Source organism: Lacerta agilis, chromosome 6 (assembly GCF_009819535.1).
Source record: "Lacerta agilis isolate rLacAgi1 chromosome 6, rLacAgi1.pri, whole genome shotgun sequence".
Classification (NCBI taxonomy): Eukaryota; Metazoa; Chordata; class Lepidosauria; order Squamata; family Lacertidae; genus Lacerta; species Lacerta agilis.
The window spans coordinates 88,187,954-88,199,472 of NC_046317.1; positions in this window are offsets into that span (position 1 = coordinate 88,187,954).

Sequence of the window (11,519 nt, forward strand, 5' to 3'; positions counted from 1 at the left end):
AGCCTGCCTCGCTCCATGGCTTGCTCGGGCCCGCAGGTGGGGCGGGGCGGGGCCGGCCCAAGTGTCACCCCCTCCCCTGGAATCCGGGGCGGCCTGCCCCCGCCTCCCCTTGTGACGCCGCTGCTGCCACCTCTCATTCTGTCCCGGAGCTGCTCAGTTGGTGTGCGGGCTCCCTTGAGTCCGACAGCCCCTCCACCACTGAGGTCTGTTTCCATCCGTCGCTGCCTCGCGACATTTCCGGGCTCTCCTGGTGTTGCTTGGGGACCTCAGCATCCAAGAGCCCTCTCCCCTCTCCATAGGGCTCACCGCTGCCTCCTGGTGGTGGTCCCCTGACAGGCGTGCAAACTACAGTTCCCAAGATTCTATGGGGGAGGCTATGACTGGTAAATTGATAGGGTTTTCTACCTTGCAAGGAACTTAGAATTGCAGAGTTGGAAGGGGTCCCAGTGGTCATCTAGTTCAGCCCCCTGCAATGCAGGGATCCTAGCTAAGGAACTTGTTTTGTGTGAGGGACGTTGCATCAGGTGAGCCTGCGAGCTAATGTGGTATGCTCCAGTCCTCAGTGAATACTAGTTCGCAACTCTGACAGAGATATGCCCTTGCACATTTCTTAACTACTATGAAGCAACATCTCCACCCCCATTGTTCAGCCCAGACAGTGAGGTCCTGCTCCGAGGGCCTTCTGGCGGTTTCCTCACTGCGAGAAGCGAAGTTACAGGGAACCAGGGACAGGGCCTTCTCGGCAGTGGCGCCCACCCTGTGGAACACCCTCACTTCAGATGTCAAGGAAATAAACAACTATCTGACTTTTAGAAGACACCTGAAGGCAGCCCTGTTCTGGGAAGTTTTTAATGTTTGGTGTTTTACTGTGTTTTATGTTTCAATTCATTGGAAGCTGCTCAGAACGGTTGGGGCAACCCAGGACTCAGCTACATTAGTAAAGAAAAAGCGTTTTAAATGCGTTATAACACCAGGGACTCAGCTATATTAAAATAAAATATTTTAAGAGTGTTTTAAGTGCAATATACAACGTGGCACTAGATGGTGATGGTGAGAGTAATGGAAAATTCAATGTATTTTTAAAAATGCTTTTAAAAAAGCATTTTCAGAATTTTTTTTATATGTGTGTAGATTCCACCCTAAGGACACGGGTGGCGCTATGGGTTAAACCACAGAGCCTAGGACTTGCCGATCAGAAGGCTGGCGGTTCGAATCCCCGCGATGGGGTGAGCTCCTGTTGCTCGGTCCCTGCTCCTACCCACCTAGCAGTTCGAAAGCACGTCAAAGTGCAAGTAGATAAATAGGTACCGCTCTGTCGGGAAGGTAAACGGTGTTTCCATGCGCTGCTCTGGTTCGCCAGAAGCGGCTTAGTCATGCTGGCCACGTGACCCGGAAGCTGTACGCCGGCTCCCTCGACCAATAAAGCGAGATGAGCACCACAACCCCAGAGTCGGACATGACTGGACCTAATGGTCAGGGGTCCCTTTACCCTTTACCTAGATTCCACCCTGATGGGTTTGTTGATTTCCAACTTGCGGCAACTTGTTTTCCTGAAACATGTTTTTTTTTTAAAAAAATGTGTTTAGATCCAGCCCCAGTCAGATGGGTGGAGTACAAAGTATAATATTTTTATTTTTGTTAATCTTAGGCAGACATCACTGGGTGATGGAGGGTGTCTTCAGTTCTTGGAATGAGCAGAACCTCAATCTTTACCCAATCATAGTGGGTTAAGCATAACTCGGAGTAGTCTTTGGGAGAAACTGGCGCATCAACAGCCTTGGTGTTTGTTTCTAAACAGCAAAGCACTCCAAACCATTATTTACCAAACCTGTAACTCCCATCAGCAGTTTCCAAGGTGGTATCAAGTATTTGTTTGATGTGTTGCGTAACTGAATTTTACCCAAGCTGAATTGGCTTCTCCCTATCCACTTAGACATCTCTGAACTATTTTTGCAAAGAGGTTGCTCAAAGGGGGAACCAACCATCTCCTGGTAGCTGCATAGCATTGGTCTTGTTTTAGCTGCGGGACATTGGCTGGCGTGCCTCCAGGGTGTCACTATTTTGTGCGAGGAATTCAAGCGGGTACCAGGAAATTTAGGTCGGCGTAGCTGACGTGGGTTAAAGCACTCTGTCGCCCCTAGCAGAACAAATCCACTTTTTAAAAAATGGCAAGACTCTTCCTGGGCTGCGACCTTCAGCAGGAACTCTTCCGTCCTTCAGCAGGAACTCTTGCATCCCTTCTGAAGTGGTACCAGCCCAGACACAATGACAGTGAGACCTGGGTGCGAGTGGTGCTACCTTTAACCAGTTGCCTGCTGGTTAAGATGTACTGAACGTTCCTTATCGCCTGTTTTCCAAACACTGAGCAGGGAACTCTGTGGTACTTCTCTCTCCCCGCCTGAACCTAAACTGAAGTTATTTTTAGTTCTAATGTTTTCGCAAGCGCCGTCAGGAGCCAAGAACAAGGAAACGCAGGGCTCGAGAGAGCTTCTCCAAAGTTCATAAAAACAAGTGGGAGGGAAGAGGAATCTGGTTTTCGTCGCTGTCTGCCCAGACCGAGAAGTTGCTCCTGCCAAATTCATACTTTCCGCCACATCTGAGGTTATGAATATGCCACGGGGGGGGGGGGGGAAGCTGCACCAGGTGAATATCTGCCTGGTTACCATGCCACTGTTCAAAGGCATAGGGAAGGAAAGGAGGAGTAAACTGACACGGCAGACCACATAACAAGGGCAATAACTGGAATTTTTAGGGGGAAAGCTTCCAAGAACATTAGTCTCCTTTAATAATAATAAAAACAATATTAAAAAGTTAGATTTGATGCAGTTTGAAAAACCGGAAACTTTGCAAAATATGGTTGCCAACTGTCCAGTAAGTAGCCTGGTGTGTGCTTGTGCCTCTAACTCCTTGAACTATTGTTCTGGCTGACAGTAGAAGAAGAGTTTGGATTTGATATCCCGCTTTATCACTACCCGAAGGAGTCTCAAAGCAGCTAACATTCTCCTTTCCCTTCCTCCCCCACAACAAACACTCTGTGAGGTGAGTGGGGCTGAGAGACTTCAAAGAAGTGTGACTAGCCCAAGGTCACCCAGCAGCTGCATGTGGAAGAGCGGAGACGCGAACCCAGTTCACCAGATTATGAGTCTACCGCTCTTAACCACTACACCACACTGGCTCTCAGTGATGGAGACTGTAGCTCAAAACATCTGGAGGGCATCAAGCTGGCATTGAAAACCTGTTGGCATCCAGTGTGCCACTTCACCGGGCCCTTCAAGTCAGATTCAGAGACTTCCATGCCATTGGTGCAAAACATTATCAGTAACTAACTAAGATCTAGGAGCAGATCAGTCCTGCCCACTGCTCCCCAAATCCCCGAGGAAACTTGAGCGAATCATCTTTTAAAATCAACCTTTTAAAAATATTTCGCAACAAGAGCCAGCTTGTGCCAGCAGTCTACATCGGCTGTGTTATTCTCGATACCTTGGGGACTTTTTCTATTCTTACCTAAGGATTGTGTTATATAGGAACTTACAAGAAGAAGCAGTAAGAAAAGATAAGAAAAGAAGAAATGTATAAGCTCCATATGTTATACACCATACATATGAACTATATACGTTGCACATACTGGACTAGACCTTCATGATAGGAAATAACCAGTAAAATTTTCACAGTTATTATCATTCAGCCCATTGCGCTTTGTGTATTGTGACAACTGTGTAACAAGGCACAGTGGTACTTCGGGTTAAGAACTTAATTCGTTCTGGAGGTCTGTTCTTAACCTGAAACTGTTCTTAACCTGAGGTACCGCTTTAGCTGATGGGGCCTCCCGCTGCCGTCGCACGATTTCTGTTCTCATCCTGAAGCAAAGTTCTTAACCTGAGGTATTATTTCTGGGTTAGCGGCAGGGGCGGAGCAAGGGGGCAGGGGGGGCGGCCCGACCCGGGTTCCATGGGAGGGGGGGTGACACTTTGGCTTGCCCCACCTCACCCCGCCCCGCCGGGCAGGCCCCGAACGGGGGCAAGCTGCTTTTTCCCCCTCCCAGCGGCTATTTTTCAGCCCGAGGGGCGGGCCAGCGAGGAGGGGGCGTCATGCCAGGGACAAGTGTGACACCCCCTCCTCGCTGGCCCGCCCCTCGGGCCGAAAAACAGCTGCTGCTTCCTACGCCCCTGGTTAGCGGAATCTGTAACCTGAAGCGCCTGTAACTGTATTGAACTTGTTTTGATTTTGATTTAGCTGAGATTCCTGCATCGCAGGGGGTTGGACTAGAGGACCCTCGGAGGTCCCTTCCGACTCTTATGATTCTGCAAACAAGTTTTGGGCACTGATAGGCGATGGGAGTTTCAGGCTGTGGCTCATTCACCTTGGTTGCTAAGGCAGCAGGGCAGGCTGCCATAGCGATTGTTATGAAAACTGTCCCTCCGTATGAGGCTCCGAGGAAAGTGTGGCCTGAAATGAACTCTTGGTTTGGCTGACAGACAATGCAATTACGCAAGCTGAAGTTTGCCCTTAAAACGCCTCTTAAAATTGGATCTCCCGTTCCAATTTTTTCCCCCCTCAGCACTTATTTGCTGCTGAATCTAGGCAAAGCAAAGCAGATCCCGGAAAGTTTGTTGCTTCTGGATAAGCTTGTGCCACATGGAATTGTTGTTTTTGTTGTTGTTGGAGAAACTCCTGTTCATTCTTTTGTAAAGCGCTTTAAGGGTGTGGTGTTTTGTTTTGTTTTTTTAAAAAAAAACTCACAATCAAGTGGTGCATACAAATTTTAGGGAATAAATGGATAAATTTACAGCATAACTGCATTTTAAAATAGATAAATAAAATTATTGAAAACAAAATTCTCTAACTGATCACCCATCTTATCACTGGATTTAGACTATTGTCTTACACGTGGTCGTGCCCCCTCCCCACTTTAGATGGATTTATTTCATTTCCTACCTGCCCTTCTTCTCCCTAAGGTACCTGGGTCAGGTTGCAACAATTTGAACGTCAGTACTGAAAGCAGCGTGAAAGAAGCTACATTAGGGGTGGCCAACTTTCAAGAGACTGCAATCTACTTTCAGAATTAAAAACTGGCAGTGATCTACCTCCATTTTTTGGGGGGTTCAGCTCAGGGGCGTACCCAGGATCAAAACTAGGGGGGGGGGCAAGCCATGGTCATTCAGGTTGTGACATTTCAGCATGGAAAAGGTGAATGAAACCAAAATTTTAAGAGCAATCTCAATACTTTGAATTTGTACTTTTTTGGTGTATGCTTATTTTCTTTCTTTTTCTTTCTCTCTTTTTGAAAATCAAATAAATACATAAAATCTATCTATCATCTATCTATCTATCTGTCTGTCTGTCTGTCTGTCTGCCTGTCTGTCTGTCTGTCTATCTATCTATCTATCTGTCTATCTATCTATAGAATCATAGAGTTGGAAGAGACCACAAGGGCCATCCAGTCCAACCCCCTGCCAAGCAGGAAACACCATCAAAGCATTCCTGACAGATGGCTGTCAAGCCTCTGCTTAAAGACCTCCAAAGAAGGAGACTCCACCACACTCCTTGGTAGCAAATTCCACTGCCGAACAGCTCTCACTGTCAGGAAGTTCTTCCTAATGTTTAGGTGGAATCTTCTTTCTTGTAGTTTGAATCCATTGCCCCGTGTCCGCTTCTCTGGAGCAGCAGAAAACAACCTTTCACCCTCCTCTATATGACATCCTTTGATATATTTGAACATGGCTATCATATCACCCCTTAACCTTCTCTTCTCCAGGCTAAACATACCCAGCTCCCTAAGCCGTTCCTCATAAGGCAGCGTTTCCAGGCCTTTGGCCATTTTGGTTGCCCTCCTCTGGACACGTTCCAGCTTGTCAGTATCCTTCTTGAACTGTGCTGCCCAGAACTGGACACAGTATTCCAGGTGAGGTCTGACCAGAGCGGAATACAGTGGTACTATTACTTCCCTTGATCTAGATGCTATACTCCTATTGATGCAGCCCAGAATTGCATTGGCTTTTTTAGCTGCTGCATCACACTGTTGACTCGTGTCAAGTTTGTGGTCTACCAAGACTCCTAGATCCTTTTCACATGTACTGCTCTCAAGCCAGGTGTCACCCATCCTGTATTTGTGCCTATCATCTATCTATCTATGAAATGAGCAAGGAAACTACAGCAGACCAGTTACAGGTAGGTAGCCGTGTTGGTCTGTAATAGTCAAAACAAAATAAAAAATAAAAAAATTCCTTCCAGTAGCACCTTAGAGACCAACTAAGTTTGTTCTTGGTATGAGCTTTTGTGTGCATGCACTCTTCTTCTTCTTCTTCTTCTTCTTCTTCTTCTTCTTCTTCTTCTTCTTCTTTTGTTTTGACTACAGCAGACCAGAATGACTTCTTCGTAAAATCCAAAACCTATACTGTATGTATCTGCTTAGGCTTAATTGCAGGATGGGAAAACTCACCGAAGTTCTTCCCCCTCTCCTCCTCCTCCTCCTTCCAGGGATGAATGCCACGGAAGTCTTTCAGCCGTTCTGTTTACCTGATGCCAGGCAGGAGGCATGAAACTCACAAAGCCTGCCTGGCAACCTGCTTAAGCTTGCATTAAGAAGGGAGGGGTTCAAATCTGCCCGGCAACTGGGCCAAAGCTGCTTCAGAACACCTGAGCTTCTCCTTTTACAAGGGCAGAGGCCCCTTTGCTCCTTCTCCCAATGCCACACGAATTATGCTGGCCTGTTTACCTGCTGCTGAACTAGAGGCGGCAAAAGACGGCTTCAAACTTACAGTGCTATAAAATTTGCTAGTCTCTCTTGTACTTTTTATTTTTTTTATTGGCCAAACGGGCAGATTTTTTGTTTTTGCAAGAGGGAATAATAATAATAATAATAATAATAATAATAATAATAATAATAATAATAATAATAATAATAATTTTCAGATATATACATTTCACTGATTTTACCATCATTTTGACATTTTTAAATTTGACTTCCTTCCCCCTCCTTCTGCCGTTCCTTAAATTTATTTTTTAATATCTTCTGCATAGCCAAATTCACTTAACTTACTCATTTGTTTATCGTCTTTAAATATATACTCTAATGTAACTGCAGGTTGTTACAATAACCCTGCCAGTGTTTTTATCTGCTTACAATTTATCTGTAAATATTCAACAAACCATTTCCACTCTTTTGTCAAAAGGTTGCAACCTTAAAGTGAATTAAAGCTCTCGGTCGCCCTAGTACAAGAAACCCTCTATTAAAAAAAAGAATAATAATCAACAATTTGCTCTTTGATTCGGGGAAGTGCATTGGAGAGGGCAGAACGAACAAATGATTAATGAGAGAGCATGTAAATAACCCGCAAGCAAATCAGAATGATTGTTGCCTGTTGTATAACCTCTCTCTCTGCACCGCACCTGCAAACAAACCAGAATGCATTATCAGTAAAGACCAGGTGCAATCTAGCCTACTTGGTTTGCTGTGTGAGTGATCTAAGCTGCCATCCTTTTAGTGCCCTCTGGTGAGCAAACGGTCTTACAACTGGAAGTCAAATTTGAGAAGCCGGTGGAGAAACCTGCCCCGAGGCGCTTACAATCTGAGGAGCAGCGGTTGAGGGGAGGGTGCAAAACAAGGCCAAGACTCTTGCTTTTTAAACCAACAGTATTATTATGCTCTCACTCGTCCTCCTTGCAGCAAGGAGTTCCAGGAGTGTGGTAATTGCCCAGGTTTGGTTTCATTTGGAAGATATCCCCGGAGGCTTAGGGAGTTCATCATATTTCGGTTTATTTACACGCAGACATGTTGAGCATCGGCGGAAGTATTGCAATTAAACACCCCAAGCAGACTTCAGAAGTTCCCAGCTTCACATCAGATCTCCAGATGACATTGAAATGCTAGTTTCACATACACACTCTGGTGTATAGTCCAGAGAGAAAAAACATCACAACTCCAGGTGTACTCAGCAGGAATTATAGGTGCTTATTAACTGTCTGGCTCCTTCACACAGACCCCATTATCCAGCGATGTTTGCTCAGAGAAGAGAGTTTGCTCAGGTACTCAAGCCTGAGAAGGGTTACCTGGCCCAGTCCTCAGTGCAAAGATTTTGGATGGAGCTAGCTAGTGTCTGTATGGGGTTTATAATGTTTGCTTTAACGGTGGAATGGAGATCAACAATTCTTCCAGCTGTCTGCTAGGCTAGCATTGACAGAATCATTAACCAAACTGTTCAGCAGCAGATTGCATTCACCCCCCCCCCCCAGTGGGGCTTCCTGAATTTGATGGGGGAGAAGGCACCTCCGTCCAGTTTACCAAGGACACTCTATTTTTTAAAATGCACGACGACAATTACAATATCTTTTTTAATATCTATATGAAGCCGCTGGGAGAGATCATCAGGGGGTTTGGCCTGGGTGTTCATCAGCATGCAGATGGCACCCAGCTCTACCTCTCTTTTAAATCAGAACCAGTGAAGGTGGTGAGTGTCCTTTGTGAGTGCCTGGAGGCGGTTGGAGGATGGATGGCGGCTAACAGATTGTGGTTGAATCCTGACAAGACAGAAGTACTGTTTTGGAGGGGACAGGGTGGCGGGTAGGTGTGGGGGACTGGGAGCCAATGTAGGTCTTTCAAGACCTGTGTTATGTGGTCTCGGCGGCTGCTCCCAGTCCCCAGTCTAGCTGCCGCATTCTAGATTAGTTGTAGTTTCTGGATCACCTTCAAAGGTAGCCCCACATAGAGTGCATTGCAGTAATCCAAGTGGGAGATAACTAGAGCATGCAGCACTCTGGCGAGACAGTCTGTGGGCAGGGAGGGTCTCAGCCTGCATATCAGATGGAGTCCTGGACACAGAATTGACCTGAGCCTCCATGGACAGCTGTGAATCCAAAATGAATGGCAGGCTGCGTACCTGGTCCTTCAGGGACACAGTTACCCCATTCAGGACCAGGGAGTCCCCCACACCTGCCCGCCCCCTGTCCCCCCCCCAAAAAAACAGTACTTCTGTTTAACCCCTGTTTCCTGGGGGAAAACTCTAAAGTCCTGTAGACAGGGCTGGATTGAGATTTGATGAGGTCCTAAACTACTGAAGGTAATGGGGCCCTTTATGTGTCCAGCTGTCCTTTGTCAACAACGAATTGTCACTGTTTTTTGTGTTGAATATATGCTATATGGCAATTTACGGACCTAATAGGTATCTAAAACCGGTTGCACATGCTGCCATGCAACCAGTCCATGCAGAATGTAGGCACCCTATTTATAGAAATGAGCAAACCAGTGATATTTTAGGGAGCAGGCTAGCATGACTTACACCTTAGGGGCCTACACAACACAAAACACTGTTGCTGTATGTGAGTTTTATTTTATTTTTATCTTATATTTTGGAAATGTACATCCAGGTGTTTTTTCCCCTTTGATTCCCCCCCCCCCCAAGAGTGGGACCCTAAGCAATAGCTTGTTTAGCTTATACGTAAATCTGGCACTGCTTGTAGAGCTGCTGCCAATCAGTGCAGACAGCATGAGCTAGATTGACAAAGGTTCCTAACTCAGTACAGGACAGTTTCCTATGTTCCAGTTGCTAAATGTCATGCCAGGTTTCAGCTGCTACATGCCAAGGAACCCAAATCAGTCCTGTACCCAGATTTTTACTGGTATCAGATCTGCTGTGCCCTATTAAAATAGAACTCTGCTGTTTATTTACGGGGGAATTTGCTCGGTGAGCCATTTCCTGGTTGCTTCTGATAAAAGAGCGGCACATATATTTAGATATCGCTCATCCCCTTCAAGTCCTCTCCTCTTGTACAGCAATGGCGTTTACAGTAAAGTTCAAATTCCAGAAGGGCAGCATGCAATGTCTTGTGGCAATTTATAAAAACAAACGTCGACGTGGGCTTTGGAAGGTGAAAGTCCACATCATCAGACGCAGGGCATGTTACCTTCTGGTGAACCGGTTGTACACCTGGAAGCTCAAGTTGATGTGTGCATAAGGGGAGAGGAATGGGGGGATTGTCAACAATGGGACAAAAAGACCATGAAATGCAACAGGCATAGGAAGCCTGTGACAGACTGTACAATATGTCCGGTCCTTGACAGAGCTATTTTAGGTGTGCCCAAATTGCTGGACGTGCCCAGCAGGGATTTTTAGGCAGAGATTTTTTTAAAACTTCAGACCCTCCTGCCAAAGGATGGTCCAATCTGTCAGTTTCTCATTTTTCCACTCTTAGCCTCAGTTTCCCACAGTTCAGGGCACATCTTTGCAAAGAAATTTCCCCTATTATAATGCATCTTCGTATGCTGTTCTCATGAATGTGTGCGTTCTTAATGCACACCTTGCCCTGATATACGCCTTTCTGTACGCATTGGTTGGCTGGAGAAACCGCGCTGCAAAATACAGAGCAGAAATTCATAGCAGAAATTCATAGCTGTGGCTACGGGAGAAACAAGAACCTTTGGGGTGTTAATGCTGTGGACCCCTGCAGGACAGGCTCAGGTTGTATATATGTGTAAATAAACCATATATCATAAAGACACTGCAGTCTCCACTGGGGGTGGATCTATACACGGGGAGACGGGGGACAGGACGGACACTAAAAATAAGTCATAAATTGTTTTACCAAATGAAAAATACTGTATGTAAAATCACATAGAAAAGTTTTCTGCTCTACAGCGCCACCTGGTATTGCATGGTTATAACACATTTAAAATGATGTTTTTTGACTAATGTAGCTGAGTCCTGTGTCTCATTTCCAAAAGGAAACGCGAACCCTGGGTAGGACACCTGGAACCTCCTGAAATCTTGCACCACTCAAGATATTTTTTTTTGGAGGGGGGCATGCAACAATACAATAAGTTGATGCAATGATAAATTAGGCTGTCACTGTAGTCATTTTCTTTGGCCACTTTCAGACGTGATATTTAGAGAGAGAGAAAACTTCTTTTGTCATTAACACGCTTTTAATATACAACTGATTAATGCAGCAGTCAGGCTGCAATGAGTTAATACCAATGACAGTCCCTTGAGGTTTGGTCACTTGATCTGAACAAGCCAGTGGAATCTGCCAGGCAGGTATTCTAAACAGCTGCACTCCCAAGCAAGCACACCAGCGTCAATTGAAGACCATCAAGTTTGCTGCCACAGAGCAGGGGTCGCCAATGCAGCACCCGTAGGTGCCAGTTTGCCCACCGCTGCAAAAGGTCTCAGTTGTTGTTGTTCAGTCGTTCAGTCGTGTCCGACTCTTCGTGACCCCATGAACCAGAGCACGCCTGGCACTCCTGTCTTCCACTGCTTCCCACAGTTTGGTCAGACTCATGTTGGTAGCTTCGAGAACACTGTCCAACCATCTCATCCTCTGGCGTCCCCTTCTCCTTGTGCCCTCCATCTTTCCCAAAGTCAGGGTCTTTTCCAGGGAGTCTTCTCTTCTCATGAGGTGGCCAAAGTATTAGAGCCTCAACTTCAGGATCTGTCCTTCTAGTGAGCACTCAGGGCTGATTTCTTTGAGAATGGATAGGTTTGATCTTCTTGCAGTCCATGGTACTCTCAAGAGTCTCCTGCAGC